At 38.3% G+C, this 7035-nt stretch overlaps 1 long non-coding RNA gene across 1 annotated transcript; it reads left to right on the forward strand.

Annotated features, from left to right (window-relative positions):
• Positions 1-4892: 4892 nt before the first annotated feature.
• Positions 4893-6303, forward strand: LOC137821778 (uncharacterized). The gene is made up of 2 exons (XR_016517447.1): positions 4893-5692; positions 6068-6303. It is a non-coding gene; the product is annotated as an uncharacterized LOC137821778 (long non-coding RNA).
• Positions 6304-7035: the final 732 nt, after the last annotated feature.

Raw genomic sequence — 7035 nt, forward strand, 5'->3', positions numbered from 1 at the left:
TGGAACACATATCCAACCAGAGGATGAGGCACCCGACCTTGAAGATTGGTGGACCGTGCAGTCCATGATTGTCTCTTGGATTCTAAACACAATTGAACCAAGCTTACGATCCACAGTAGCATATGCTGAGACTGCACATAACTTGTGGGAAGACATTAAAGAAACATTCTCGGTCGTGAATGGACCTAGAATTCAACAACTAAGGTCGGACTTGTCAAGATGCAAGCAGGAGGGAATGCTGGTGGCAACTTACTTTGGAAAATTGAAGGTCCTTTGGGATGAGCTTGCTAACAGTGACAAAATTCCATCTTGTACGTGTGGTGGATGCAAGTGTGGGATTGGTGCTCAGTTGGAAAAACGAAGGGAGGAGGAGAAGGTTCATCAACTCCTTATGGGGTTGGATGACGCAAGCTACGGGACAGTAAGATCAAACATTCTGGCCTCAGACCCATTGCCGTCTCTGAACCGCGTATATGCTATGTTGGTACAAGAAGAAAGAGTGAGAATGATGGCCAAATCAACGGAAGAAAGGGGGTTGGTCGTGGGTCTCGCGATGCAGGCCAACTACAAAGAAAAAGGGCGTGGAGATATGGTAGAAAAATTAATGACGTGCAGTCATTGCGGTAAAAATGGTCACGACATGAATGGATGCTTCCAATTGATCGGATATCCCGAATGGTGGGGTGACAGACCAAAAAGTGAAGGCAAATGGAACGGCAGGGGACACCAAGGGATGCGAAACAAAGGTAACACGACACGTGCAAATGTGGCACACGCTAGTGGAAGCAACAGTCAAGCCAACAATGACGACAAGAAACTTGAGATGCCAGGTCTGACCAATGAACAATGGAAGGTACTGGTTGATATGATCAGCAAACAAAAATCAAATGAATCAGAGAAAATGACTGGTAAGAGCATTTGGGATTTGTGGATTATTGACAGTGGGGCATCAAACCATATGACCGGGTCACTGGAAAATTTGAGTGAAAAGGAAACTATACAAGGGTGCCCCGTAGGGTTACCCGATGGTGAACGTGTTCTAGCTTGCGAACAGGGAACAGTGACTCTTGAAGAAGGACTTGAATTGAAAAATGTCCTTTATGTTCTCAAATTAAAATGCAATTTACTTTCAGTACCTCAATTGACGGATGAAGAAAATTGTGTTGTAACATTCACTGATAAATTGTGTATTATACAGGACCGCACTTCGAGGACGCTGATTGGAGCAGGTGAACGGAAAGATGGGCTTTATTGGTATCGTGGGGTACGGAAGACTCAAGCATGTCATGTCAAGATGGAAAATCAACTAGCACTTTGGCACCAAAGATTAGGACATCCGTCATTTAAGATTGTGCAAATGCTTCCTGATATAAGTGGGAAATGTACTCGTGATGAGTTGAATAAAGTTTGTGAAGTTTGTGAAAAATCGAAACAAACGAGAGATAAGTTTTTCTTAAGTGCGCATCAAGCTTTGAATATTTTTGATTTAATTCATTGTGACTTATGGGGTCCTTATAAAACTCCTTCATCCTGTGGTGCTTCATATTTTTTTACAATTGTGGATGATTGTTCACGGGCAGTTTGGATCTATTTGTTAAAAGAAAAAACAGAGGTATCAGTGACTTTGAAAAAAAAATTCACACTCGTTGAGAGGCAATACAACAAATGTGTTAAAATGGTTCGCTTTGACAATGGAACCAAATTCATGTGTCTAAAACAATATTTCATTCAACAAGGTATCATTCACCAAACTTCCTGTGTCGGGACCCCGCAACAAAATGGACGCGTCGAACGCAAGCATCGGCATATTCTGAATGTTGCTCGGTCATTACGGTTTCAAGGCAATCTTCCCATTAAATTTTGGGGGGAATGCGTTTTGACTGCAGGCTACTTAATCAATCTCACACCATCCTCCATTCTAAAAGGAAAAACCCCTTATGAAGTGATCCATGGATGTGTACCCAGTTACGCGCACTTACGAGTATTTGGTTCATTATGTTATGCTCATAATCAAAATAGACAGCGGGATAAATTTGATAGTCGTAGCCAAAAATGTGTGTTTGTCGGGTATCCATATGACCAAAAAGGATGGAAATTATTTGATTTGGAAACAGAAACTTTCTTTGTCTCTCGTGATGTACATTTTTTCGAAAATAAATTTCCATATTTTGAAGCCAAAAAGATGGACACTGCACCACCATTGCAAAACCTAATTATTGCCAACTCTTTAGAAACTGGAACGGACCCACATTTTCTTCATGAAGTTGCCTCCTCAAACCTAGATGAATGCATCGTCAACCAACCCATTGCATCTCCCATCCCAGCCAAGGAGGATGCTACCCTCACAGATGACTTCGACCACACTATCAACGACTCCGATCCGTGTATAGAAGCCTCGACGCTACCCGCGGATCCACCGCCGCGTCCGACGGAGACGGCGCCGTCGGTTTCTTCACCACCGCTGACGGCCGCGGTTCCCCTTGGGCGAGGGCATCGCGCGAAGCTGCCTTCCGTACGGTTACGCGATTTTGTCGCAGCCACCACGATACCGTCAAGCCCCTCTGTTCCGTCACCTCCTTCAACAGAATCCTCAGGTGTTTCGTATCCTATACATGATTTTGTGAATTGTGATTCCTTTTCTAAACATCATCAAAGTTTTCTTGCCTCTTTACACACCGAGCAGGAACCCCTATTCTTTTCTCAAGCGGTCCGAGAACCCCGGTGGCGTGATGCTATGGCACAGGAGATTCATGCTCTCGAACTCAATGACACCTGGAAACTCACCGCTCTCCCTCCTGGAAAGAAGGCACTTGGGTGTAAATGGATCTACAAAATCAAATACAACTCGGATGGAACAATTGAAAGATTCAAGGCTCGATTGGTAATTCTTGGCAATCATCAAGTGGAGGGTTTGGATTACAACGAGACGTTTTCTCCTGTCGTAAAGACGGTAACCATTCGCACAACTCTAGCAGTAGCAGCCGCAAAAGATTGGGAGCTTCATCAAATGGACGTTCACAATGCGTTTCTCCATGGTGATCATGATGATGAGGTTTATATGAAACTCCCTCCTAGCTTCCAAGAATCTCAACCAGGGGCAGTGTGCAAGCTTCAAAAGTCTCTATATGGCCTCCGACAGGCCCCCAAGTGTTGGTTTGCTAAACTATCTTCTTCTCTCACTCGTTACGGCTTCCAACAATCCCCGAAGGATCATTCCCTGTTTACTCTCAATAATAATGACATACAGTTGGTTGTGCTAGTCTACATTGATGATCTTGTGATTGCAGGGAATAATGGTACTGCCATCCAATGTTTTAAAGGCTACTTAAATCAATGCTTTCATATGAAAGATTTAGGCCGCCTCAAGTACTTCCTCGGGGTTGAAGTTGCTCGCTCCCCCAACGGAATCTTCCTTTGTCAGAGGAAATATGCCTTAGATATCATTACTGAAGTCGGATTGTTGGGTGCGAAGCCCGCCACTACACCATGTGAAGAAAATCACAAATTGAGCTCCGCTACTGGTTCTTTTCTTTCTGACCCGGCTACTTATCGTAGACTTGTTGGGAGGTTAATTTATCTGTGTTTCACTCGACCTGACCTTGCCTACAGTGTCCAAGCTTTATCTCAATTTATGCAAAATCCACGCTCCGAGCATTGGCAAGCTGCTCTTCGTGTTGTTCGATATTTAAAGGGGCATCCTGGACAAGGAATACTCCTACCTCGAGAGAACAACTTACAACTCTTTGGGTGGTGTGATTCGGATTGGGCAAGTTGTCCACTGACACGGAAATCTCTCACCGGATGGTTTATTCAACTCGGCACTTCCCCAATCTCTTGGAAAACCCAGAAACAACAAACGGTTTCTGCCTCCTCTGCTGAGGCTGAATATCGATCAATGGCTAAAACCACCCGAGAATTAAAGTGGATTAAAGACATTCTCGCTTCTCTACATGTTCCTCATCCTGACCCAATTCGTCTTTATTGTGATAGTCAAGCAGCACTTCACATTGCTAAAAACCCGGTCTTCCACGAACACACCAAACACATTGAAGTTGACTGCCACCTTGTTCGAGATGAAATCATTCACAAGCGCCTTCTTCCATCCTATGTGCCCACACATACACAACTAGCTGACCTTTTCACCAAAGCTCTCGGTGCTAAAAAGTTTGGAGCCATCTTGGTCAAGTTGGGCATTCAAGACTTACATGCTCCAACTTGAGGGGATATTACCGGACAAAATCATTATTAGACTTAATTAGACTTAATTATAGGAATATAATCACTATTAATGAGTCTATAATTAGACTTAATTATAGGAATATAATCACTATTAATGGGTCTATAATTAGTCTTAATTACAGATGTTATGTTAGAAAAAGAATCTGTACGGTTCTAATGCTATGGTTATATATATGTATCATTGCTATAGATGAAAGACAGATTGAATAAAACAGAAAATATTCTTTCAAAGAAACTTAGGAGACAATGTATAGATTCTTATGCAGATATGCAACTATGTAATAATGCATGAAAATTGAGGACACAAAGTACACACTTCACTCTACATAACAGAACAGGTAAGAACTCATAGATACCCTGTAGAATGTAATAATAGTAGTAAAATGTTACACTTCACTTCACATTTTATGGTATCTAATGTTACCCTTTTCTTGGTCTTGTATAGGCAATTGTCATTTTACAGTGGATGGTAAAGTAATAAGAGGAGTCTACTGAATTTGTCTTCTTTTAAATCATTCTACAACAGACACTGAAATAAGTTAAAGGAAAACTATTGAATGAAATATTAAAATAATGTGTATATGTTTGTCTTTGTCTAATAAGTTAATTATTTAAACAAGTGTGTCTCTTACACTTTATAGAGAATTCCTTGTTGGACTTTAAGATTGTTTGTATTTATATTTCTGTAAGTTAATATTAAAATGATTCATCCCCTTACCTGAATTCTCTATAACCTCCGTGGTTTTTTTTTTTTCAATTGTCTCCTAAAATCTAACTGGTGCTTGAAATCTTAAAAAAGTAAAAATAAAATTCAATCCATTTGTTCATCTTACTTAAATTGCTTTTGAATTCCTGATTACATTAATATTGGACCCCTACATTTTGAATCCTATTAGTTGCTTTCTCTGTATATTAGAGTGTGTGAAACATTTGAATTGTACTTCCTCAAGGTGCGTTGATGAAGTTATTCCAGATGTGCCATGGGTAATCACCAATGAGTTCCTTGACAAACATCAAATTGATTATGTGGCACATGATAGTCTTCCGTAAGGTTAACCAGCCCCATGCTATTTTGATATAGGTTTAAAATTTGTGACTTCTTGATTAAAAATTATCAACACCAGAATAGAATAACTTTAAACTGAATGGATGTGCAGACATTCTTGGTTCTTGCAGTTGTGATGTGAAAAGTTTAGGGATTTTAAGTTATAAGCATGAATTATATACTGTTGTTAACTTCTTGTTGATATTAATATTATTTTCACTTGATTGTCTTGTGTTGTGATGCTTCTGTTCTATCCATGTGATTCTGTTATGCTTGCATTGCAACACTTGAGTATATTCTGACTGGTACTATTTTCTTCAAGTTCTTCTCATATATGTTATCACTTCCTTATTCTACTGTCATAGTTATGCTGATGCAAGTGGAGGTGAAAAGGATGTCTACGAACATGTAAGTTCAAATTAAGACTACTTGTAACTATCTCAAACTTTTTTGCTGCAATTTATGAACTTATGCCTTTTAATTTCTTATCTAGGTTAAGTATGTTGCAAAATTTAAGGAAACAAAGCGGACTGGCGGAATTTCTACTTTTGATATTATAATGAGAATCATAAAAAATTATAATCAATATGTAATAAGTAATTTGGATCGTGGTTATATAAGAAAGGAGCTAGGTGTCAACTATATCAAGGTTTTGTTCATTTGGTTAGCATCTTTGTTTTGCTTTATTTAAAATTCTTCATGTTTTAGTATTCAGTTTCGTCATTGGTTTGCTTTATTGCTTAGTGGGAAACTTATCTTTGTTACAAAATCTCTTATTCACAGGAAAAGAGGTTGAGAATGAACATGGAACTCAAAAAAATTGCAAGGAGAGAGTGAAGAAACAACAAGAGAAAGTGGGAAAAAATTTGAAAAAGATTATAATTTTTATTTTCATGTTTTATTATGGTACTATGAGAGCACTGCAAAAAGTATGTGATGTTATTTGTGGATTATTAATGTATATATTATGCAATTATTTCAAACAACAATGATAATAAAATAATTTCAATTTGGGTTTATGTGATTCTCTTATAGTTTTTACCACAATCTTAGTTCACATTCATAATTTATAAAAAAAAGTTTTTTTTTGTAAAATTTGAAAAAATTGTTCATTTCTAACCATATCTAGATTCCCAACATAATTATTTTGAGTTAACGAACTCTATAAATTTATTTTAAAATTAGTGAACTTAAATTTATAAATAAATATAAAATAAAAAAAATAAGTAGGTAAATAAAATAATATTTTATAATAAATTATATTATTTAGAGACCAATATAGTAACTAATTTTTGGTATTTAAATATTTGGTCACTAAATGAGTTTCTATATATTTTGGTTACTCCCACCTCAAAGAGAGTCAAAACCAGATTTGTAAGGTCTGGAGGAAGGCTAGAAGGATGGTTTTCTGGAGACAATGATCTAATTGAGAAATATAGTTTGAAACAAGCAGAAAAGTGATAAACAATCCCAAGGTTGTGTGCTTCAATTGGCTAAAAAGCCAAAAGCTGGATAAAGTAAGGAGGCTGCTCAAAGATCAATCTCTCAAAAAGTTCCTGAAGATGAAGGGAAACATCTATCCAGATTTAATAAGGGTGTTCTACACAAATGTCAAGTTTGAGGGAAACAACCTAGTTTCTCATGTAAAAGGTGTAGATATGGAGATTACACATGAGGTGTGGGCTGCTGTTGCTAGTCTTAAGTTCTCTGGTCTCAGGATTAACAAGAGAAACCTTGGAGTAGTGGAGGAT

The sequence above is a fragment of the Phaseolus vulgaris genome, chromosome 11 (genome assembly GCF_051622355.1).
Source record: "Phaseolus vulgaris cultivar YP4 chromosome 11, ASM5162235v1, whole genome shotgun sequence".
Lineage (NCBI taxonomy): Eukaryota > Viridiplantae > Streptophyta > Magnoliopsida > Fabales > Fabaceae > Phaseolus > Phaseolus vulgaris.